Here is a 25,577-nt window from a genome sequence, read left to right on the forward strand (position 1 = left end):
TTTCCCCACAGTGGGAGAAATATTTTGTGAGTAAGGACTTTTTTGGGTGCCTTTCAATAGTATCTTGCTTGTTAATCTTCATTGTACATTTAAAAATGATAGATATGTAGCTCTTACCTAAATTTTGGAGACAGTGTTATGGGATGCTTGGTGCCAGGAGATATGACTAGGAAGATTTCAGAGGAAAAACAGCATCTAAGACGGGAAGCATTCTCGTTTGTACTGAAGACACTGAATTGGGCATTTTTAAATATTTAAATATTTATTTATTTCAGTTCTGGTGACGGAATCCAGGACTTTGCCCTTACAAGTCCAATGTTCTGTTGAGGAGCTACATCCCTAGCATACATAAATGATTTTTTAATGTATGAATTTTCTTGATTCCAATAATTGCTCCTTATCATATTTTTACCCATAACAACTCTAGCCTCCTTCAGTTTTAATTTGATACAAGATCCTTAGTTTTGGAAAGGGTCTAGAGGAATGAAAATCTAACTTATTCAAAACTTCCCGATGGCTCTGTTTGTAGATCTCTAGGCAAAGTATGTGTCTGGCCTTTTTCAAGGATGTATTTTCAGTAACAAGTTGTCAGTGAGGTCAGTGACTAGCAGTTCAGGATTAGATACCACCCACCATGGCATGTAACCTCCCCTTTTTGATCCCCAGTGAAAGACACTCAGCTAAAGTGACTGCCCCACTGTCATAGCCTCTCAATTGGTACTCGAACAAAGATCTTTCTTGACTAAACCTGAAGTCTTCTTCTCCTTTTCTTCCCAAGTTCTCTTTGGACAATTCCCCACAAGAGCTGAATTTCAGACACATCTACTTTCTAGGAAGCAACACAAAGGTAAGAGTCAAGTTTGTAAAGAGACGATCAGGGACTTCATTCTCGTTCTTTTCTGTGACGAATTGTTCTGTCTTCTTTATAGAGTGTAGGCTTAAAATGTGAGGTTTCCTTCAGAATCAAAGGACATCACATTACTATATAAAATGGGAATGTTTTGACGAGTTATGATGAGAAATGTCGGCTTTCATGCTAATTTTAAAGTTATAAATAACTTTCAAACTAGAGCCAGGGAAAGCTAAGAGCCAAGGTCGTGCTTTGCATTCAGAGAGTTTCTGGCTATAAAAAGCCTATCGGGATACTGTGCAGAAAAAAGATAAGATACGGCCTGGAAGCTTGTGCTTTGGCATGGTCTAGGGGCAAGAAGATGCAGAGGTGGAGCAATCATATTTTTAACCAAAAGCTTATTCATAGTAAATGAAAGGGTATCTTATTATTTTTAAAGTGAGAGTGGCAAAAGTTTTAATTTTTATTTAGCATGTCATATACTGGTTTTATCATGGGCAGTCACACCAAGAGGTAGAGGAGCGCTTGGGATTATTTTGCTATCAATGAATGTGGCATGTAATCATTACTTCTGTACAGAGACCGTCGTGATCTGGTAGGATTTGAGCTACTGCCAGCAGTTGCTCTTGGGGATCATGGACAGAAATAGGTAGAACATGTTAGAAGGAAAACAAGGAAAAAGTTGTGTAGAGTCAGGTAGTTTTCAAATCACTGATCTGCTTCACTCAAGGACTTCTTTAGTGCCTCAAGACATCTAAGACCCTATGATTTTCTCTAAAGCACACAATTTCAAAAAGTAGTTTCAAATTAACCTTTGTTTTGAGTTTGTGGGTTTTTTTTTCTTCTTTTAGAGACCGAGTTACCAACATGTTGAGAGTAGTTGCTTTTTCTTTTTAGGGGGGCACACTCGTTGGTGCTCAGGAATTATTCCTGACTGCACTCAGTCAGTGTCAGTATTCGAGTGATATATGAGAATACTTTGGAATGGAACCCAGGTTAGCATCCAGCAAGGCAAATGCCCTATCCATTGTGCTCTCTCTCTAGCCCAAGAACTATTATGATTCATAAATTTGAATTTTACTGGTTACATTTGAATGAATATTTGGGTGTACTAGTAAAGTTTTATTACTACAATAAAAACTATCCCAATAGTAATATAGGACACATTTGTTAAATGGAGAGACCTTAAATAGAGACAGTATAGACATAATTATTTCTCTTATTACTTCCTATACATTGTGTCTTCCTTCTTGCTTTTGTAGGAAAATTGGAATCTTTAATAGTAAAACATATTTTCTTTTTATTATAAAATCTAAGCTTATTGAAGACAATTTGAAAACAGAAAAAATGACCTAAAATATATATATATGTATATATATTTTTACTTCCACCCCCAAATATTTTTTTATTTTGAAATTTTATTTTATTTTAGGCACCATGATTTGCAAATGGTACCTGCAATATCCCTGATGCATTTCTTTCTTGTCTTTTTTCTCAGCATAAATATTTTTTTTTTTTTGGGTTTTTGGACCACATCCAGTGATCCTCAGGGGTTACTCCTGGCTATGTGCTCAGAAATCACTCCTGGCTTGGAGGGACTATATGGGACTCCGGGGATCAAACCGCAGTCTGTCAGAGGCTAGTGCAGGCAAGGCAGACAGACGTAAGCCTTACCCCTTGGACCAACTACTCCGGCCCCTCAGCATGATTTTTTGCTTGTTTGTTTTTGGGCCATATCCAGCAGCGCTCAGGGGTTACTCCTGGCTCTGCACTAAGAAATTGCTCCTAGCAGCCTCAGGGGACCATATGGGATGCCAGGGATTGAATCCTTGTCCTTCCTGGGTCAGCTGCATGCAAGGCAAATGCCCTACCATTGTGCTATCACTCCAGCCCCAGTATTAATTTAAATAAATTTAAATTATAATGTAGACAACATTTATAATCTTATTTTTACATTTACACTTATACCAAAACATTTGCCTTGTAGAATGAACTATTTTACATAGATGGACTTTAAATTGCTGTATAATATTATTCTAAGTCAATGAATATAATTTTTATTAATCATTGTGTGTATATGGGGTTAGAGAGATAGTAGAGTGTTGGCTTGCATGTGACCCATCTGTGCTCAATCCTTGGTATCACATTTGTCCCCTGAACAATGTCAGGAGTAATTCCTGAGTCTGTAAAGCCAAGAGTAAGTCCTAAGCATGACCAGTTGTGACCCAAAACACAAAGGGGGAAAAAAATAAAAAAGAAGTCCTTTATCTCTGCTGAAACTAACAGATAATATTATTGACCTTTCATAATTATAAAATAAATACCTTTTGATAGACTACCATGTATACATTTTAATTTATAGAGCATTATGATTTAGCTGTATTAATGATTTGAAAGTAGGGAGAATATGTACTTTAATTATAATAAATGTTTGGGCCATTAAAATTCTGGAGAAAATCTGTAGGTAGTAGAGTAGAAATTAAAAAGGATAAATGGCATATACAAGATTAGGACTTCAATTTGGGTTTTTCTACTTAGGAAAATATGGAAATGAAATAAGAAGTGATGTGAACAACTTAATTTTGTTAATTTTGATTTGGAAGCTGTGACTATACAATAGACGATGAAGCAAAAAACCTTAGGAGTTAGTAATAAATAAAACTAAGATTTTTGGTGGTAGTGCTCAGTTCAGAAAAATACAAAGTACAGGTGTGGGGGACCACACCTGGTGAAGCTCAGGGGTTAATTACTCTTGGCTCTGCACTCAGAAATCGATCCTGACTTGGGGGATCATATGGGATGCTTGGGATCCAACCCAGGTTTGTCCTGGGTTAGCCTCGTGCAAGGCAAACACTCTATGGGTGCACTATCACTCCAGCCCTGGGTTGTGAATTCTTAAACAATATATTCTGCTTGTACTTTTCTCACTTGTGAAATTTTATTTTTCAGTGCTATTTGAAGAAAGACCATAGCTATGGGTTGCAGTCTCTATTTCCTAAGAACTTCTGTTTGCATGTTTCTGTCCCCCCATCCCTCTTTGGAATATGGAAGGATTGAAATTGAGAAGAAAAGTTGGCAACTTAATTTTGCCTGAAAAGAAACTGCGAACTTTATTTGAAGATTTAAAAGTAGTGTTTATTTATGGAATATTGCTCATGGGAATGCTAGTTTAGAGCTCAAAAGTGTCATTTCCCGGTTCTTGTTTGGATTTTAGATTTTAAATGGCATTGTGATAGAACTGACTTTAATCAAATTACAAATCTAATGAAAAGAGACAGGTAATTGAGACTATAGTTTTCTATGTATATTTTTAGAGTGAAGGAAACTATTAATACTGCACCTGATTTTCACATATTTAATTATTGTTTTTGGCTATAATACTCCAATCTGGGATACAGAAAGTAATCTGCTACCAATTTAATCACTAACTTGCTGATCTAAAAAGTAATTTTGAGTTCTAATGTACAAAATTTAACATTAATCTATTTTATTTGGCTTGTAGCCTCCCCCACTCTCTGCTTTTTATCTTGCCTTTTTTTTTTTTTTTATTCCTAACTGGTGTGTTTGAGCTGCCTTATGAAAGGGGAAATAGACTGGTAGAGATGGCAATGTTTAGCACAAAAACCTTTAATACAGGAAATTGGGCACTTTAAAAGTTCTACTTTACATAGCAGCACTTTTCAAAGGATGATCAACAGTTCTTATTCAGTTAATGGCTTATGAATGAACAGGGAATTTGTATCTGACCATCAATCATCTGTATCCCAAGACTTTTTGTCAGTGCTTCCTAGTAAAGGATGTGAACACTGGATATGAACATCTGGTCCAATGGCTTTATTTTTCCTGTACACTTGTATTTTGAGAAGCATTGCTTCAACTGTACTGCACAAGCATTAATTCAATTAGCTAGGTAAACAAATGACCAGGTCTCGATTGACTTCTGGAGATGGCATAAATATTAAGTGGTCCCGGATTGGCTTATATTGAAATCTACAGAATGGGTGAGTGGTAGATTGGTGAAAGGGTCATATTGGTTCTGTTTTAGTGCTGGCTTTATTTATTTATTCATTCACTCTTGATTATCTATGCACCTGATATTGTTTTTAGTGTGAGGCATAGACATTAGTGAACCAAATAAATTTCTCATTGATGTTTCTCATACAATGCATATTTTTTTCCAATACAAATTTTTGTGGATGGGATGAAAGGAGGATAAGAAGTAAAACTGATTTCTCTGTGGTTATTCAGAAGAGGTATCAAGCTCAATTTTATTCTAAGATTACATTCAGTGTTTCCATAGGATTTTATAGGATTGACTTGCTTTTCTGTGAAATTCAGAAGTTCCAGAGAATCAAATCTGTGATAGATACTGCTGATTCCTTAGGCAATAGTTATGCAGTCTGCTCTTCCTGTTAATTTATACAACCGGATTAGATCAAGAAAAATAAAAAGGCACACTATTGTGTATATAGATTTGCATATTTTTAACTTTTACTTAGTCTTAGTCCTTAGTATTACTTAGACAGATGAAGTGATTTTTGTAGACCTCACTCTTTTCAATAGTTTCATCATTATAGCAATAAAATGCAGTGTGACACACTTTAGATTTATGTTATTCCATTTTGATGGATGTATTTGCTATTTTTAGCATTTTTTGGTGTGGCCATCTATTTCTTGCTCACAGGGCATATTGAGTGCTTATAATCTCTTACTGACACTGATGATACCTGATCCCATTTTTCACATCGGCACTCTGATAGGTGAAAATTATATCTTTTGACTTTTATTTAGTTACATATGAGTAAGACTAAGCAATTTCTAAATATTTATCAGTGTATAATTGCATTCATTTTTTGGTATATGTTGAGCTTTTGCATCCTTTGACTATTTCTTCCTCTCTTTATAAATTCAGTAAATTTACCCTTCATCTGGCGAGTATTTCATTGCAAGTTTTTCTGCATAGTTTCATATTTATTTTTTGGCTTTGTGTTTTGTTTTTAACTTATACAGAGAATTTTTGTATTCTAGTTAAATTTTTTCTTTGTGGCTTCTGTGTTTGCTTAGAAGGAATTTATATTTAAATTATTATGCCCAAATTAAATGAATACTTTGTGATTCTAGAAATCAAATTTTGATTCTCTCAGATGCAAAGCAAATGCTTTCTTGGTAGTTATAGTCTTGGCACCTAAGTTTATTTTACAAAAATTTACTCATAATTTTCAGAATTAAAAAAAATTAAAATTCTTTCTTCTCCTTTTTTTCCTTTCTTTTCTTCCTTTGTACCAGTAGTTTTCAGCTTTTCTACATCTGTCGGTAGGCACTGATTTGTAGACCAGGTAGTTAAAGATAACTGTTATAAATAAAATCAGATAGTTCTAGCATCTCCCAGAGGGCTGGAAAAAACATAAAGCTGGAGAAAATGTCTATAGTCCTGCAAAGCACTAACTTTTTTTTTTTTTTTTTTTTTACCATTTCTGCTCTTGGACAGGGTTTGGAAATCATATCACAGAAATATTCTGGTATCTGAAACCTTTTAACATTTCATTCAATCTATGTTTGGTAAAATCTGGGTCTCTTTTGCAAGGAAGTCTGGGATAATTATTATTTTATTTTTGGTGGTGGTGCAGGAATTGAACCCTATGTTTTCTATCATCTTCAGCCCTGGTACAAGTAGGATTTTAGCTTTTTGATCTCTTTAGCAGAGGAAAAAAAATCTGGGGGTAGAGTTAGAAGTGATTTTTAACAAACTCAAAACATTCGATACAAGAGTTGTACAGTAAAAATAAATCATCTGCCCTGACCTCAATTCGTCAGTCAGTGGTTTCCCCCACCCCCACAGCCTAACTGCTGCCAGTTTCTGGCACAACTAGAAAAAAATATTGTTCCATATCAGTTCAGGTTATTTACTTTTCTTTTAAATGCCAATTGGTTGAATATCACAAGTTTATTACTTCTGATGTTTTACACACACACACACACACACATACACACACACACACACACACTCACACACACACACTCACACACACACACACACACACACACACACACACACACACACACACACACACACACACACACACACACAAACATTTTGTTTTGGGCCACTCCTGGCTGGCAATGCTCAGGGGTTCCTGGCTCTTAGGAATTGCTCCTGGCATTGTTCAGGGAGTTATCCCCTGGATGCTGGGGATTGAAGCTGGGCCAGCGATATACATGGCAAGTGCTCTCTACCCATTGTCTTATCTTTCCAGTTCTAATTTTACTTTATTACATTTTAGTGTTGTTTATACTTTTAGATGATGACTGATCTTTCTCAGGGTACAAATATTTTTGTACTCCTTTCCCTGGTCAACAGAGGCCCTTTCTGGGATCTTCCAGATCTTTTGTATAGACAGCAATTAAAGGGTGAATACCTGGTACAGCAGGATCCTTACAAGACTCAGCTCCAGGCTATGCTTTGATTGGTTAAGGCCACGCTAGTTGTCATGTATTTTTAATAACTCCCCGACTGTTAGGCATATGACAGCCTATTGGATTCTGAATATTTTCTAAGGCTTTTTCTGACCTTTTGGTTTCAGTGAAAGTCACACCAATAAAAGGACATATGTCAATTTATGAATTGAGAATATATGACAATTGTCTTTTAGTGATACAGGTTTTAGGTGGCTTTTAGATTTTTTTAACTGCTTTTTAAAGCAGTCCTGTAATCATTGACATACAATTTTAACATACATGTTCAAGTTCCTAAAAGTGGCATGGCTTGCTCTAAGAATTTATATATGAATATCTTGTGGATATTGCCAGAATGCTTTCAAAGAAATTTTGTCAATATGGATATCATCAACCAGGATGAGATAGCTTGTATTTATTTACCTTTTTAAAGGTTTCACAAAAGCTTTAAAAACCAGTTTATCTTCTTTAACAATAATATTCAGTGAAATTAAATTGGTTTTGAATAAGGGACATTTATATCATGAGATCATTATATTTTTTCCAATTAATTCTATTCTGATATTATATTAACAGTTTCTGTGCATCAACAGCAGATTTACTTGTTTTAATATGTTCAATCCACTTATGCTTATTCTGATATTATATTAACAGTTTCTGTAGATCAACAGCAGATTTACTTGTTTTAATATTTTCAGTCCACTTATGCTTGGGAACCTCTCCTAGCAGTGCTTAGAGAACCATAAACCAGTGATCAAATCTGGGACCCCCATATACAAAGCTTTTGCTTCAATCTTTTGCTCCACCCTGTTAGGCCTGAATGTACCTTTTTGTTTGTTTGTTTTTGGGCCACACCTGCTGATGTTCAGGGGATACTCCTGGCTATGTGCTCAGAAATCGCTCCTGGCTTGGGGTCCATATGGGATGCCGAGGATCGAACCCAGGTCTGTCCTGGGTCAGCTGCTTGTAAGGTAAATGCCTTACCCTGCATTATAGCTTCGGCCCCTGAAAGTACCTTTTTGATATATAGAACATCTGCTAATCCCTAATGCCATGATTAACCAAACATGCTACAATAATTCAGTGATAATATGTACCAGTTTTAAAGTCTTCTGTAATATTGACATTGTCAAATATTGATATTTGACACTATCTAGAGATATTTTTGGTTCCCACCACTAGGAAGTTGCTAATTGCTACTGATATTTAGTGGATTGAGGCCAGGGATGCCCATAAACTTATTAAAAGAAGCAAGACAGATTCTCACAACAAAGTACTCAGCCAGTAGTACAGAGTGAAAAACCCTGGTTAGTATAGAATACTCTTGCAGATGTGTATTGTTAATGATGAAACACTTTCACTATCTTGTATTTGGATTTATTAATTTCTCCTCAAGACTATTTGGCACAGTCTTTTTATAGTGTTTGTCAGGATCATTCTCTTTCCTCACTCAAATAGAATCTAACATTTTTTTCATGGTCTTTTGAGTCCCCCCCCCACAAGATTTAACTAATTTTGGGGGCTTAATTAATAACACAGTGGGGAGGCCATTTGCCTTGCATGCTTCTGACCTGGGTTCAATCCCAGGCATCCCATATGGTCCTCCTAGAACTGCCAGGAATGATATCTAAGGGAAGAGCCAGGACTAACCCTGAGCACCACCAGGTGTGGCCCCCAAACAAAACAAAACAAAACAAAAAAGATTTAGCTCATTTTAGGTTTAATCTACTCTTGGAATAGCTCAGTTTTACATCAATGCACTTGTCAGTACCTTTACCCTCTTCCATCTTCTTTTGTACGGCATTTAAATCTGTTCTTCAGAAAGTTGCCAACACATAACATAACATTATATTCGTGCAGTTGTCTCTCATTCTCTCTTCATTTGCCATTGCAATAGTGTGCATTATCTTTTGACCTATCTTTCATTTCACAATGTCTGGCTCCGGCAGTCTTGTGTTTTCTTGAAATTGCTAAATAGTCTCAGATACTTGTCTCACTTTGCTTTGCGTCTCCTCCCTTGGTGTAACGAATGCGAAGGTGATGTGTTCAATTTTTCTCAAGGTTGCTGTCACTTTCACAAAACTGACGTATTCCTCTTTATCCGTAACGATTAAGTTCAAAATTGCAGTATTGTTCCTCTTTTTTTTTTTTCCTTTCTAAATGATGAAGTGCTGATAGAGAGAGAATGAAGGAAAGGAAAGCTTTTCAATTCATATTTTAACTATCATTGCTATTTTCTGTTCTGATGAATTTTTTTGTTTGTAAATTATTGGAGGTCACCTAACATTTTTTTTGGAGGTGCTCAGAGATCACTCCTGGCTGGGCTCAGGGGACCATATCAGGTGCTGTGGATTGAACCCAGGTTAGCTACATGCAAACAATTTTACCATCCCCCACCCCCATTTTTTAAATTTTATTTATTTATTTATTTATTATTTTTTTTTCAGTTACACCCGGTAGCGCTCAGGGGTTCCTCCTGGCTCTATGCTCAGAAATCGCTCCTGGCAGGCTCGGGGGACCCTATGGAATGCCGGGATTCGAACCGCTGTCCTTCTGCATGCAAGGCAAAAGCCTTATCGCTGTACTAACTCTCCATCCCTAAAATTTAATTTTTATTAGAACATTTATTCAAGAGCTGGAGAGATAAAACAGCAAGTAGGGTACTTGCCTTGCATGTGGCCAAACTGGGTTGGGTCCCCTGCATCCCATATGGTACCCTGAGCACTGAGTGCAGAGCCAGGAGTAACCCTGAGCATCACTGGGTATGACCTAATGTCGTTCATAATAAGGGTTCACTTATACAATATTTCTTTCTTTTTTTTTTTTTTTTTGTGGTTTTTGGGTCACACCCGGCAGTGCTCAGGGGTCACTCCTGGCTCCATGCTCAGAAATTGCTTCTGGCAGGCACGGGGGAACATATGGGATGCCGGGATTCGAACCGATGACCTGCATGAAAGGCAAACGCCTTACCTTCATGCTATCTCTCCGGCCCCTCACTTATACAATATTTCAACACCACACTGTCCATCAGAATGTCTGCTTCTCTTCACCATTCTCTGGGTAACCCATATGCATTCTTTCCCACACTCCCTCCTTTCCTTCCTTCCTTCCTTCCTCCCTCCCTCCTTCCTTCCTTCCTCCCTCCCTCCTTCCTCCCTCCCTCCCTCCTTCCTTCCTTCCTTCTTCCTTCCTTCCTTCCTTCCTTCCTTCCTTCCTTCCTTCCTTCCTTCCTTCCTTCCTTCCTTCCTTCCTTCTCCCTCCCTCCTTCCCTTCTTCCTTTTCCCTCCCTCCCTCTCTCCCTCCCTCCCTCTCTCCCTCCCTCCCTCTCTCCCTCCCTCCCTTCCTCCCTTTTTTCCTTCCTTCCTTCCTTCCTTCCTTCCTTCCTTCCTTCCTTCCTTCCTTCCTTCCTTCCTTCCTTCCTTCCTTCTCCCTCCCTCCTTCCCTTCTTCCTTTTCCCTCCCTCCCTCTCTCCCTCCCTCCCTCTCTCCCTCCCTCCCTTCCTCCCTTTTTTCCTTCCTTCCTTCCTTCCTTCCTTCCTTCCTTCCTTCCTTCCTTCCTTCCTTCCTTCCTTCCTTCCTTCCTTCCTTCCTTCCTTCCTTCCTTCCTTCCTTCCTTCCTTCCTTCCTTCCTTCCTTCCTTCCTTCCTTCCTTCCAGTAACTCAGTTTATTGTAGGTGAAAATTGGATATTTATATTAGGGGAGAGTAACGTGTGGACTCTATGTCAGCCAATCAGGTAGGATGTGAAAGGGGATTACAACAAGATGTGTGTTTCTGTGTTTAGGGAACTGTATGCTCTGAATGTTAAAACAGGGTGAGTGCCTAAGGTGATTAGCTACACTTCCACCTTTTTAATTTTTTATGAAAATGCAGAAATATGAAGTAAAACAAAGTAATTCATGCCCCAGGGTTCTAAGAAAAAGGTGGATGTCTATCTGAAAGATAAAAGGGGTGGCATAGACAAAACAAAAGCTGGGAAAAAATTAAAATGAAAAACTTTTGGCCTAAAAAGAGGGTGTCCCTACCCATGAAGTATCCTGCCATAAGACCAAGTACGGGCTCCAGGCACACTAATTTGTCTAACCCCAAAGTCTTTCTTAAGGTCCCAAGAAAGGGTCTCCTCAACCACAGTTGTTACCATCAGGTTTCAGTAATTGGAGATCTTGGTGTCAGCACATATCCGGTATTAAAGTCTGGTTGTCTTGAGGCATCTCCTGACTATATCTCACCATTAGATGGCGAGCCAGAGAAATCTACCTTGTAAGCAAGCTGTTGCTGATTTACAAGTCATAGTCAGAGTAGCACAGAGCCCATCTTGGAGCAAGTAGGTGCCAAAAGCAGTTCCAGGGCCTGTCCTGGTCAAAGGTCAATTCTACCAGGTGTAGGTGCAGAAAACTGTGCTGGAGCCAAATATGAGACTGAAGGTTCAGGGTGATTGCCCGATGTCCAAGGAACTGAAGCCCAAGTCATCACTGTGACAAATTTGAGAGTGGAGGGCCTCCCTGTGACAAAAAAGTTTTGAGTTTCCACCCTAATGGATAGTAACTCCTCTCTCTATATAAAATTTCCCCAATGTAATGTGCCATGCAAAAGAACAGTATCACAGGATTCTATTGGTGCCTAAGAGGAAATAATAAACCAAACAATCCTTATAACCTAGTCTATCAAAAACACAAAAACTCAAAGGATACTATTTATACTATCTACTATGAATTCCTAGTAGCAAATTCAAAGAGAAGGGTGGACATGACATCTATATAATAAAATATATGATAGAGAATTATACATATTGAGAAAATACACCTAAGAAATATACAAAGGAGATATACATATCCCCTTTAAGTCTTTTGAAATAGTCTGAGCGGAGAATAAATTCCAGATCACATTTTCAGCCAGCAACAGGGTCCTGTGGAGTCTGAAAACAGCTTGCAGCAGTCATGGATCAGGAAATGTCCTATAGCCGAGGGTCTCTCAGAAGCTGAAACCAGTTGTGTGCAACAGTCCCTGGTGAAGGGAAGGGGGCCACCAAGAACACATCAGCAGAAGCGATGGTGGCATCTTTTTTCCTGAGTGGAGAGTCAGGCTGGAAATGAGATTCCCACTAGGAACAGGAGGAAGGGGGTTCATGAGGAGTTAAGAACTGAGGGTAAAAGAGTTAAATAGGGAGAAATCATAAATCAGTGGTAAGAGAGCAGATAAAAAAAATAGAAAAGGGGGCCCGGAGAGATAACACAGTGGCATTTGCCTTGCAAGCAGCCGATCCAGGACCAAAGGTGGTTGGTTCGAATCCCGGTGTCCCATATGGTCCCCCGTGCCTGCCAGGAGCTATTTCTGAGCAGACAGCCAGGAGTAACGACTGAGCACTGCCGGATGTGACCAACCCCCCCCCCCCCAAAAAAATAGAAAAGGATTTGTAAAATAGTAAGTTGGGGAGGGGGAGGAAGAAAGTGCTATATACAATATAGACATGTACAATACAGACAGGCATTAAACAGACATGGAGGTGACCACCAGACACACATGCTCACACACACATAGATGGACAAAAGGATCAATGCATAAGTTGCATTTGGAAAAATGATGCAGGTGGAACAAGTCAAAGCACTTCAAAATATAAAGCTGGCTTGTCAAGTGGAAACATTTTTCAATTCCTTGGAGTAATCAATGTTTATGGAGAAAAACTTTGCTGAAAATGGCTTCATGGTTTAGAACATATATAGAACATTCTTTAAAAACAATGATAATATTCAAGGCTAGAATACTAAGAAATATGATGATAATCACTGTAAAAAAAGAGTCTATACCTTGGAGTATTGTATTACATGTCCTAACATCAGTTTCCTTTCTTTTTTTAAAATCAGGTTTCTTTCTTGAAGGCAAACTGAGAAGAAAGGAATATGATATAGTAGAAAAATAGCATGAATTAAAAATAAATTGCAAAAACATACTCAATGACAGCATGGTAGCAAAAGTCCATGACATTTCAGATGCCTTATCCAAGGATATCTGTGGAGAGAGACATTAGACCATACAAGTAGGCATAATCAAATGGAAAATGAAAAATTTAAAATATTTGTTAATACATCATAATGGGCACTGAATTAGGAGTCCATGAACTATATCATTGTAATGCAAAACTAGGGCATCCAAACTATATCTCCAAGGATCACAGTGAACATTAAAAAATTATAGATATAATAGAATAGAAATTAAGATACTAAACATTTTAATGAGTACTGTAGTGGGAGTTCATGTTTTCCCAATGCACTCTACAACTATTTCTGTGGGTAAAACATTAGAACATTATGTACACCTATATTCATTGCAGCACTATTTACCATAGCAAGACTCTGGAAACAGCCAAGATGCCCTTCAATAGATGAATGGCTAAAGAAATGGAATATTATGCAGCTGTCAGGAGAGATGAAGTCATGAAATTTTCCTATACATGGATGTATATGGAATCTATTATGCTGAGTGAAATAAGTCAGAGAGAGAGAGAGAAAAAAAAACACAGAATGGTCTCACTCATCTATGGGTTTTAAGAAAAATGAAAAACATTCTTGCAATAATTGTTTTCAGACACAAAAGAGAGAAGGGCTGGAAGTTACAGCTCACCTCATGAAGCTCACCACAAACAGGGATGAGTTTAGTTAGAGAAATAACTACATTTTGAACTGTCCTAATAATGAGAATGTATGAGGGAAATGGAAAGCCTGTTTAGAGTACAGGCGGGGGTCGGATGGGGAGGAGGGAGATTTTGGACATTGGTGATGGGAATGTTGCACTGGTGATGGGTGGTGTTCTTTACATGACTGAAACCCAAACACAATCATGTATGTAATCAAGGTGTTTAAATAAAATATATAAAAAAAGAAAAAAAAGAACACAAAAGAACATTATTGTAGACATCTATAAAAACAGTTGAACACCTTCTTAATCTAAACAGCTGTATCCATTGCTGCAGGTGTCTTTGAAATATAAGAAAGAATACAAACTGCTAAAGATTTCACACATGAGTTGGATATTTCTGAAACTTCTTTCTTTTCCTGTAGTATGGGTTTTTTCCCTTTATTTTTGTCAACAATACAGATATTGGTCATTTCTCCATATCTATATTCAAAGTTGTGTACTATTCTTATTAAAGTCTATCATTTATTGGGTAGCTCTAATCTTTTTAATCTATTTTTTAAATATATTTTTTATTTAAACACCTTGATTACATACATGATTCTGTTGTTTGGGTTTCAGTCATGTAAAGAACACCACCCATCACCAGTGCAACATTCCCATCACCAATGTCCCAAGTCTCCCTGCTCCCCACCCAACCCGCTGAAACTTCTTGATCATCAAATTTAAACCAACATTGTCTTGCTGCATTTTTACAACAGGCTGTGCAATGACCCTTTTCCATTTCACCATAATGGTTCAAAACAGAGAATAAATTGTATTTTTCATTTTTCATGGTTGTCCCTAGAGTCCATAATGTACTGTGACATGTTAAGGTTTTCTAAAGGAAAGTCTGCTTAGGCCTGGAGGTTTTTCATCTGCTAGCTCTCATAGGAAAAGCATTTCAGAAACATTAAGAACACAGGTGGCATTTTTCAAATTTCTGTCCTTTTTAGTGAACCCTGCTGTGTGTTACAGTGGCTGCAATAAACCCTATATTGTCTGTTTCCCTGAAGGCCTGTCTTCCTTCCTCCCTCCCTCCCTCCCTCCCTCCCTCCCTCCCTCCCTCCCTCCCTCCCTTCCTTCCTTCCTTCCTTCCTTCCTTCCTTCCTTCCTTCCTTCCTTCCTTCCTTCCTTCCTTCCTTCCTTCCTTCCTCCCTCCCTCCCTCCTCCCTCCCTCCTCCCTCCCTCCCTCCCTCCCTCCCTCCCTCCCTCCCTCCCTTCCTTCCTTCCTTCCTTCCTTCCTTCCTTCCTTCCTTCCTCCCTCCCTCCCTCCCTCCCTCCCTCCCTCCCTCCCTCCCTCCCTCCCTCCCTCCCTCCCTTCCTTCCTTCCTTCCTTCCTTCCTTCCTTCCTTCCTTCCTTCCTTCCTTCCTTCCTTCCTTCCTTTCTTCCTTCCTTCCTCTATAATCTTAGACTACGACACTCAAAATTTATTCCTTGCAAGGTTAGAAATCTGTGACTAGGCTCAGCTATTTCTTTTTGACTGCCAACAAATGAAAACATAACAGAACTTTCTGCAGTCATCAAGAATATATTCTTGATAAACAGATATTTAGTTACATTAGTCAATCTTTTTTGGGAGGGCACAACCGGTGACACTCAGGAGTTGCTCAATATCAATTGGTATATTATCCTATTATTCCTACTATTTGATATTCTTGGTGGCAAATTTATCCTAGATAAGTTATTTTGGCCACACCCAGGGAGTTTAAGGATTACTTCTGGTGAGCAGGGGACAATACTGCGGGCCAGGGATCAAACCTGGGTCACTGTACTATTGCTCTGGCCCCCATTCCTAGATGATTTCAAGCAAAACAGATTCACTTACCTAAAGAGAAAAATAAAATATAATCTCTACAATATTTTCCTGCCAGCGTTGCTTTTGTATCTGCTCCACAGATGGGATTATCATATCCTATAGTACAAAACGCAATTCTCCCTTTCCCCTTTATGCATGTTGCATTTCTATAAACTACAGTCTTCCAAATGAGTATCGTTAAAAATATGTTGCTGGAAGGTGGCCAGGAATCATTTCTGGTTAGATAGAAAGCAGCTTTTCTTTCTTTTTTATAATATCTTTCTTTAAACATCTTGATTACAATATGATTGTGATTAGGTTTCAGTCATGTAAAGAACACCCCCCTTCCCCAGTGCAACATTTCCACCACCAATGTCCCAAATCTCCCTCCACCCCACCCACCCCCAACTGTACTCTAGACAGGATTTCCAGTTCCCTTATTCATTCACATAATTATGGTAGTTCTCTGTGTAGTTATTTCCATAACTGCACTCACCACTCTTTATGGTGAGCTTCATGAAGTGAGCTGGAAGTTCCAGTCCTCCTCTCATTGTCTATGAGGGTTGCTGCAAAAACGACTTTTTTCTTAAAATCCATAGATGAGTGAGACTATTCTGTGTCTCTCTCTCTTCCTCTGATTTATTTCACTCAGCATGATAGACTCCATGTACATCCATGTATAGGAAAATTTCATGACTTCATCTCTCCTGACGGCTGAATAATATTCCATTGTGTATCTGTACCACAGTTTCTTTAGCCATTCGTCTGGTGAAGGGCATCCTGGTTGTTTCCAGAGCCTGGCTATTGTGAATAGTGCTGCAATAAATATAGGTGTGAGGAAGGGGTTTTTGTATTGTATTCTTGTCTTCCTAGGGTATATCCCTAGGAGTGGAATAGCTGGGTGAATGGGAGCTCAATTTCCAGTTTTTGGAGAAATCTCCATATCGCTTTCCATATAGGTTGGACTAGAGGGATTCCCACCAGCAGTGGATAAGAGTTCCTTTCTCTCCACATCCCCACCAGCACTAATTGTTCTCTTTCTTTGTGATATGTGCCAATCTTTGTGGTGTGAGATGGTATCTCATCATTGTTTTGATTTGCGTCTCCCTGATGATTAGTGATAGAAGCAGAGATAAACAGATGGGCATACATTAAGCTGAGAAGCTTCTGCACCTCAAAAGAAATAGTGCCCAGGATACAAGAGATACCCACTGAGTGGGAGAAACTATTCACCCAATACCCATCAGATAAAGGGCTAATATCCAAAATATACAGGGCACTGACAGAACTTTACAAGAAAAAAAACATCTAATCCCATCAAAAAATGGGGAGAAGAAATGAACAGACACTTTGACAAAGAAGAAATACAAATGGCCAAAAGGCACAAGAAAGCAGCTCTTTTGCAATAAGGGACTTACTCTAAGACCCAAGATACCCTGAAAGGCTAACAGGATAATGGATCTAAGGGCCTGGCTGTGTGGCTGCTTTAGTTTGGACACAAGAGTCTTATAGCTTCTTCTCCTCCTAATATCCCATTAACAGAAGTAGAAAAATAGGAGACAGAGAGGTTTGTACAGCAGGTATGGCATTTGCCTTGCACAAGGCCAAGCAAGGTTTGACCCCCAGCATCCCCTATGATCCACCAAGCACACCAGGAATGATTCCTGAGTGCAAAGTCAGGAGTAATTCTTTTTTTTTTTTTTTTTTTTTTGGTTTTTGGGCCACACCCGGTAACGCTCAGGGGTTACTCCTGGCTATGCGCTCAGAAGTCGCTCCTGGCTTGGGGGACCATATGGGACACCAGGGGATCGAACTGCGGTCCGTCCAAGGCTAGCGCAGGCAAGGCAGGCACCTTACCTCTTGCGCCACCGCCCGGCCCCAGGAGTAATTCTTAAGCATTGCAGTGTGCCCCAAAATGAAAGCAACAACAACAAAAAGTAGATAATGTAAAGTGGAACGAGATTTAGCAAGTGAAAATAGGAGACACACATTTGGGTTTCATTTTTATTATATTTTTTATGTATTCAGGATTATTTTATTAGACTCTACTGTTAAAAATAGAATGACTTAAAGGCATAAATTACTAGGTTTTAGTTTTTGTATATGACATGTATATGGTATGTCTACACACACATACACACAATGAGTTTGTCTCAAATTCTGCATAGGACATCTTCATGCCAGAAAATTATTTGTTGTTTATATAAACTTTAAAATTTCTGGACATTTATATATTTTATCTGACAATAGAATACATTTTCCCTCAGTGTTAGCCTGTCATTTTATGAGAATTTTATTCTTTTTGTTTGTTTGTTTGTTTGTTTTAGGGCCACACCTGGTGATGCACTCAGAAATTGCTCCTGGCTTGGGGGACCATATGGGATGCCAGGGGATCAAATCGCAGTCCATCTTAGGCTAGTGCAGGCAAGGCTTACTCCTTGTGCCACCGCTCGGGCCCCAGTTTCATTTATGGGTGTAAGAACATCTTCCTGTGCTGATCAAGGTTGCCCCTTCTAGTCTTCCTTCATGCATAGAGCTGGTCAACCTATGGGAGTAGAGGAAATTTGTAGTTTGAAGCCTGTTGAGAGCTAAAGAACAAAGAGCTGAATTCTTTTCTTTTACTTATGAGTTAAATCATTGATAAAATATCAATATTGTTTATGATCAGAAAGATTTTATAATAAAATTGGTTCTGATTAGATGGCATAGGAAGAAAGAACCCTTATCCCTCTGCTGGCCTGTGTTAGCTGAAGGGAGAGGTTGTACCAGTAAGTACCAGACGGGAACCTGAAAGACCTCTTGGATCAGCCACTTGGTAAACGGATAAAGTCATGGGCCTTGAAACCAGGCCCTGCCTTTGAGGGTGCAGGTGGTTCTCTGTTGAGGAATCACTGTGGTCCCTGCCAATCCTTGCTTCGGAAAAGGCAGTGTACAGTAGGTGAAAAAGTCACACTTGACTGGGGGGTGGGTGGGAGGGTTTAGTAAACTGTACCAGGAGCAAAATGACAGCAGTAGCCCTCAACAAGCAAATCACCTTCTCTGGTTTTCTTTCTCTGAGTTATGCAGATCAAAAGACCCATAATGTTTTTGAATGTTTTGAGGGACAAGAGAGAATGGACTCCTTACCAGTCTGGAAATTGGGAAGCAAAATTTATTTAAAAACATGTGTAGGTGGGACCTAATCTTTATACAGAATTACTCAAGCAAATGCTACTTTTTTCTTTTTAATTTTTACTAGCATCTATTTTCTTTAAATATTGTATTTAAACACTGGGATTTACAAAGTTGTTCATAATACAGTTGTTTCAGGCATGCAATATTCTCTTACCAGTCCTATTATCAGTCTGAGCTTCCCCCACTATTGTCCCCAGTTCCCCTCATCCTCCAAAGCCTATCCCATTAGCAAGCACAAAGCAATTTATTTTATATTGCATGTCACAACTAAATGGATAATGGACTTATTGAAGAAATACTTTAGTACAAGGAAATTTGTGAAAATTGTTATATCTCACAATGGGGTTATTAAATGACTATCAGAGGGTTTACTAAGCTGTTTGTTGGTAGTTGAACCTTCTATGTTATTATTTTTGCTTAATGAGCTTAGCTAGCTTCTCTTCTACTTTCCCATCTAACTTGCTACGCTTCTACTGGGCTGTCAGATTTGTGGAATTTGAGGGTGTCTCATGGCCACATATAGTTGTGTGTTCCAGGCACTCCAGGATCTGTAGAACTGGGTTGATGAATTTAGAGTTTGGGGTCTGTGGGATGTGTGTGTGTGACTGCTGAGATTTCCACAGAATGGAGTGGGGACAGGCTGCCCATTCCTACTCCCAGAGGACCCTAGCCTGAAAACTGGTGTATCTGGAATTTTTGTCAGTTTGATGTTTCTAGAAGATTCTACGTTTATCATATATATATATATATATATATATATATGTTCATAAACATGACATTCTGACATATTGCTTTGTACTTATTAATTTTTTTATTTTTAGATTTTGGTCATACCTGGTGGAGCTCAGGGGTTACTCCTGGCTCTGCACTCAGAAATCACCTCTGGCAGGCATGAGGGGCCATATGGGATGCCAGGATTTAAACCACCATCCGTCCTGAATCGACTTCTTGCAAGGCAAATGCCCTACTGCTGTGCTAGCTCTCTGGCCCCATACTTATTAATTTTTGAAAGTTTCTGTTTTCTTTTTATAATACATAATGACCTGTAAACTCTATTTTTCTTAGAAGAGAATAATGTCCACCAGTACCTCTTAGGTAGTTCGGTCTGGACTGATACTTCTGTGACCTTCTCAGAAAGGATTCTGACCTTGGCTCCAAAGTATATGGAGGAGAAGGAAAGAAACTGAGTGGAAGAGGAAAAAACAAATATGAAAGGATGGGGTCAGGGGCCAAGTGGTCTCAGGTGCATTGATGGAGGAAAAAAAGGACAGAACCAAACATTCAAGCCAAAGTCAACAACAGTGGAATCAAGAAACCCAAACTGAAAAATCTAAACTTTTTAAAAATGGACCTGTTATACCAGCAGGCTGGGGAGCAGAGGGGGTGATAATGGGATGAACTTGGGGAACAGTGGTGGAGAGAGGCGGACACTAGAGGTGTGACTGGCCCTCATTCATCGTATGTCTGAAACCCAAGTGACTTTGTAAGTCACACTGGTTTCAATAAAATAAAATTAAAAATAAAAGAGAGAAAGGATTCTGAGCAGATTCTGGTGAATTCTCCTTTCTGCATAAACTACAGCAACCTAATACCACACCCAACACCCTCCAACAGAAAGGGTCCAGCTCCACTACTTGGCTTTGTTAAATTTCTAAGCCACCAAATTTGTTTTAGATCTATAAATCCTGGACCATGCAGCCACACATCACACTAATATCCTGTAGTGTCAGCCCAGTAGTGTCACGGAAATCTGATGGGAAAGTTCCATTAGTGACTTTACCCACCTCAATTAGCCTACACGCTTCTGTACCTGAGTAGTACAGAAGGCTCAATAGCGCCAACCCACAGCCTGGCAAATTCTCAGACATTGACTTTAGTAATAACATGGAGGGATAGAACAATCATTTCACATTTATTCGTGTTGATTTAAGCTTTGGTAATTCTAGTTGTCTTTGTGTTATAACAAGTAATATGAAGTAAATTTATTTGTGCCTGCATGCAGTCAGGCTACGGTGGTCTGTGGGTGATGGGGGATATGGTGAAGGGAAAATCATGCTGGTGTCTGAATACTTAATGTCTGAAATGACTCTCTTGTGAACGACGTGATAAACTATGATGTAATAATAAAAATAGAAAAGAAAATAAAAACATTGGCATAGAGGAAAAAAGTACTATTTCCCCCGCCATCTTATACTTTGGAATTTAAACTATAGTCAGATTAAGAAAGATCTCTTTAGGGAGTAGTATGAAGTGTTGCACATTTTTTTTGTTTGTTTTTGGTGCTCTGAGCTTACCCCTGGCTTTGTACTCAGGGGATCTCTGAGCAGTGCTTTGGGAGACCAGAGAGTGCTTAGGGATTGAACCTGGGCCTCCTACATGTAAAGCATGACACCAGCCTACTGAGCAATCATTTTGGACCAGGGTGATTTTTCTCTTTGTGTGTGTGTGGCCCATATCTGGCGATGCTCAAGACTTATTTCTAGACCTGTGTTCAGGAAACACTTCCTGGCAGGACTCAGGGTACCATATGACACTCCAGGGATTAAATCTGGGTTGTTTGTGCATAAGGCAAATATCCTATCCACTGTAATATTGCTCCCACCTGATTATTTTTTAATTTTTATTGTGGCTAAAGTGAGTTATAAATCTTTCACAGTAATATTTAAGGAACATAGTGACAATGGATAAGGGGAATTCCCACCACCAGTGTTGTCCTCCTTCCATCCCTTTTCACAGCATGCATCCCACTTCTCCCTCCTTTTATCCCCCAGGATGCTAGTGTAATTGGTCCCCACTTGAACAGCTTATTGTAGATTGGGCATCGATTCTGTTGTCATTGACTTTGGGTTTGGTGTTTAAGTCTGTTCATTTTTTATTTCTGCTAAATGTTTATATGACTGTCTGGTCCTGGTACCATCTATTTATACTTTTCAAATATGAGGTTGAATAAGATGATTCTAGTAATGTGGTTCTGTTGGAGGTATAAGAAATGAAAAGGGAAAAGAAAACAAAGAAACACGCACACACGCCCTCCCCCCAAAACTAGAAGGAATCATCTAGGTGTTATAAATAACAATTTAGAAGAAGAAAGGGGGAAAAGGAGAAAAGGTTAACAAAACAACAGAAAAGAAAAAACAAAAACTAATAGTACAGTGGGTAAGGTGCTTGCCTTGCATGTGGTTGACCCAAGTTTCATCTCTGGCATCTCATATAATCCCCTGAGCCTGCCAGGACTGATTTCTGAGTACAGAAAAACCCCTGAGCACTGCTAAGTGTAGCCAAAAACCAACCCCCCCCAAAAAAATACTATACAAGAAGGCAAAGAAAAGCAAATAATTGAGGAAATATAATGATAAATTTATGCAAAGGAGACGGAATTATTCTTTTATCATCCTTTATTCTTCTCTCTTACTATATGATGGAGTTTTTTTTCACTATAGGAGAAGCACATTTCCCTCTTTTTTTAACATTAAATTAGGCTTTATGACTAGGCTTTCTCATTGGAATGTGAGCAGAAGAGGCTGAATTCAAGATTGAGGTTTATGCTTTTAGAAGCTCTATGTTTCTACTTAATTTTTTTTTTTAAATTTCTGCCTTTGCCAAGGAAAGAGCATGCTCCTGGTAGTTTATTTTGTCTAAAGAGAAAGGGAAGTATGGGGAGTAAATCTGTATTCCAAAACCATTTTAATGTAGTGCCACCCTAGCCTTTCCCAGAGCAACCAACCTCTAGCCAATCTGAAACATTCATTAGGAAGGATTTGTGTTATTTTGTGCCACTGAGTTTTAGGGTGGTTTGCTAAAGAGCAGTGTTGTGGAAACCGCTGACTCAGACTATTCAACAAAAAAGATTTAGCATAAGTTTTTATAAAGAACTCATAAAAAATAGACCAGCATGGGGCCGGAGAGATAGCATGGAGGTAAGGCGTTTGCCTCTCATGCAGGAGGTCATCGGTTCGAATCCCGGCGTCCCATATATGGTCCTCCCGTGCCTGCCAGGAGCAATTTCTGAGCCTGGAGCCAGGAATAACCCCTGAGCACTGCCGGGTGTGACCCAAAAACCACAAAAAAAAAAAAAAAAAAAAAAAATAGACCAGCAAAGGAATAATCCAATTTCTGCTTATAGAACTGAGTCAGTCAAGTGATGGAGAAGGGAGACATATCGTTCTGATGGCGAATGTGTGCTGAAAACACTATTATGCCTCAATAAAAATGGATTTAAAAATATTATAATATATTGAAAAAACAATCCAGTGGACCATTGATAAGCAAAAAGATAATTTATGGAAGAAAAAGATTGGAATACCCATAAGTGAAAATATGCTTACTTTGCTTCACTAGTTATCAGGTATAGATAGATTAAAGCAATGTTGGGCTATCTTATTGTATATATTAGTTTGATATAAGGTAATATCTGGTGACAGCAGTTTCTGAAGAGTACTAAGAAAATGGAATTTTCATATATATATATGATGTAGCATTTTAAGTATTGAAAGAGAAACATTTCAAGCAGGAAGAGGGTATTTTCAAGGAATGTTACTGACAAAAGTATAGATCTATACAGGAATTCTTTTTTTGGGGGGGTATATGGCCTGTGTACAGGTTTAACTCCTGCACTCAGAAACAAATGGTGGTCTCAGGAGACCATATGAGATTCCGGGTATAGAATCTGGGTCTGTTGAGTGCAAGGTCAATGACTTTCCTGCTGTACTATGGCTCCGGTCCCATATAGAGAATTTCTGAAAATCAGCAAGGAAGAACAGGCAATCTAGGAGAAAACAATAAAAACATTCAAGCAAGCAAATTCACAAAACAGAGACTCTATGGCTTTAGTTAAAGCATCTCATTAGTTATGTTGATAAAGTATATATTAACACAGTGTATACTAAGTGATATATCTCTCATGTTGGCAGAAGTTGAAATATCATGTAATATCTTACCTTGGGGGAAGTGCTAGAAACATGCAAATCCCTGTACCAAGTATTACTATTTTGGAGACCAATTTGATAGTATTGGTTAAAATTGAATACTCACATGAGTTCTGACACAGAAGTTCAACTTCAAAATTGTATTAGTAAAAAAGAAATGCATCAGCTTCTAGGATTTTCATAACAAAATGGATGGCTTTCATGCATTTTAAATACAATAAATTAATTTTCTTAAAGCTTTGAAGCTATATAGAGCCCAAGATCAGGGTATTGACAGTTTTGGTTTCTCAGTATAATTTTTGTACAGTTTCTTTACTCTGTTATACAGAATTGATACACTGACTTTTGGTGGGCGATGGGAACTCCTAAGGAAGCCTGGAGGATAGAGCTGGTGATAGTGGCCTACCAAGGCAGTTAGTTCAATACAGTAATAGGATTTGAGCCTAGACCCTGCAGATCTGTGAGCCCCAGACCATCATGGCTGCTGGGTGTGGGTAAGGAGCTCCAGGGTCAGACCTGGCAGTACCCAAGAGCTGTAGACTTGGCTTTCAGAGAGCAAATGGGGGATGTGAAGAAAATAAATACAGCAACTTAATAGTAAAACCCAGAGACTGAAGTGACAGTACAGAGTGATAAGGTGCTTGCCTTGTTTCAGGTATCCTGGATTTGATCCAAGGCATTTCGTATGGGTTTTCGAACATCTCTAGGAATGATTTCTGAGTGTAGAGCCACAAATCGTCCCTGACCACTCTGGGTGTGCCCTGTTACCCCTAACTCCATTATTTTCTAGTGTTTTGTTATTATTTTTAGAAACAGAGTAGGAGAAAGGATTTCCTTCCTCTCTAATGTGACTTTGGCAACTGATTGTCTCTACTTTGTAATGAGGCAGATGAATATAATTCCTTAAGTCTTATTGGGAACAAGACTCTGAATGTTTATTTTTTATTTACTGTAATTATTTTTCTTTTTTTTAATTTTTATTTTGATCATAGTGGCTTACATATCTTTCACATTAGTATTTTAGGTACATATTAACATTGAATCAGGGGAATACCCATCACCAAATTTGTCCTCCTCCCTTCCCCGTTCCCTTTCTGCAACCCATATCCCCTACCATCACCCCCCGGGCTGCTAGAGTAGGTGGTCTCCACTTTGTCTAGCTTACTATCAGTGATCACATATCTGTTTGGTCCTGGTGCCCTCCCTTGTTTCTCCCTCTATTTGAGAGGCTAAGCTACATAAGTCGAGTTATGTGGTTTTATTTGAGGGAAAGAAAAGCAATAGAATGGGGTAAAGATTAAGCAATAATAATAATAATAATAATATAATAATAATAATAAAAATATGCTGAAAATGGGCAGTCCTTCTAGTGACTATCAGCCTCAGTTTGAGAGAGGACTTAAAAAAGGTAATTGAAACACCATAACAATACAAAAATAAATGTCAAATTAAATATCCAGTGAACCCTACAGCAATAAAGAGAAGCACCACACAATAGTCTCGGTTCTGGATTCAAATCATGCTGAAGTGCAAAAAGAAAGAGAAAGATAAGATAAAATAATATAAAATAAAAAAGGAGACATCAACTTCAATATCTACACCAAAATAAAGGCGTCAAAAAAGAAAACAATCAATCAAGACATATATATGTGGAAAAATGATTATTTTGTGCTTTTTCACCCCTTTTTTTCTTTTCCCCTCTGCATAGG

At 38.6% G+C, this 25,577-nt stretch overlaps 1 protein-coding gene across 1 annotated transcript in view; it reads left to right on the top strand.

Moving 5' to 3' along the window:
• Positions 1-790: 790 nt before the first annotated feature.
• The window catches only part of CTNNA3 (catenin alpha 3), a 1,601,008-nt gene continuing 1,576,221 nt past the window's right edge, over positions 791-25,577 (top strand). The window contains exon 1 of the mRNA XM_049790484.1: positions 791-847. The gene's annotated coding sequence lies outside the window, so the exon portion shown is untranslated. The remainder of the gene's footprint in view (positions 848-25,577) is intronic.

The sequence above is a fragment of the Suncus etruscus genome, chromosome 17 (genome assembly GCF_024139225.1).
Source record: "Suncus etruscus isolate mSunEtr1 chromosome 17, mSunEtr1.pri.cur, whole genome shotgun sequence".
Classification (NCBI taxonomy): Eukaryota; Metazoa; Chordata; class Mammalia; order Eulipotyphla; family Soricidae; genus Suncus; species Suncus etruscus.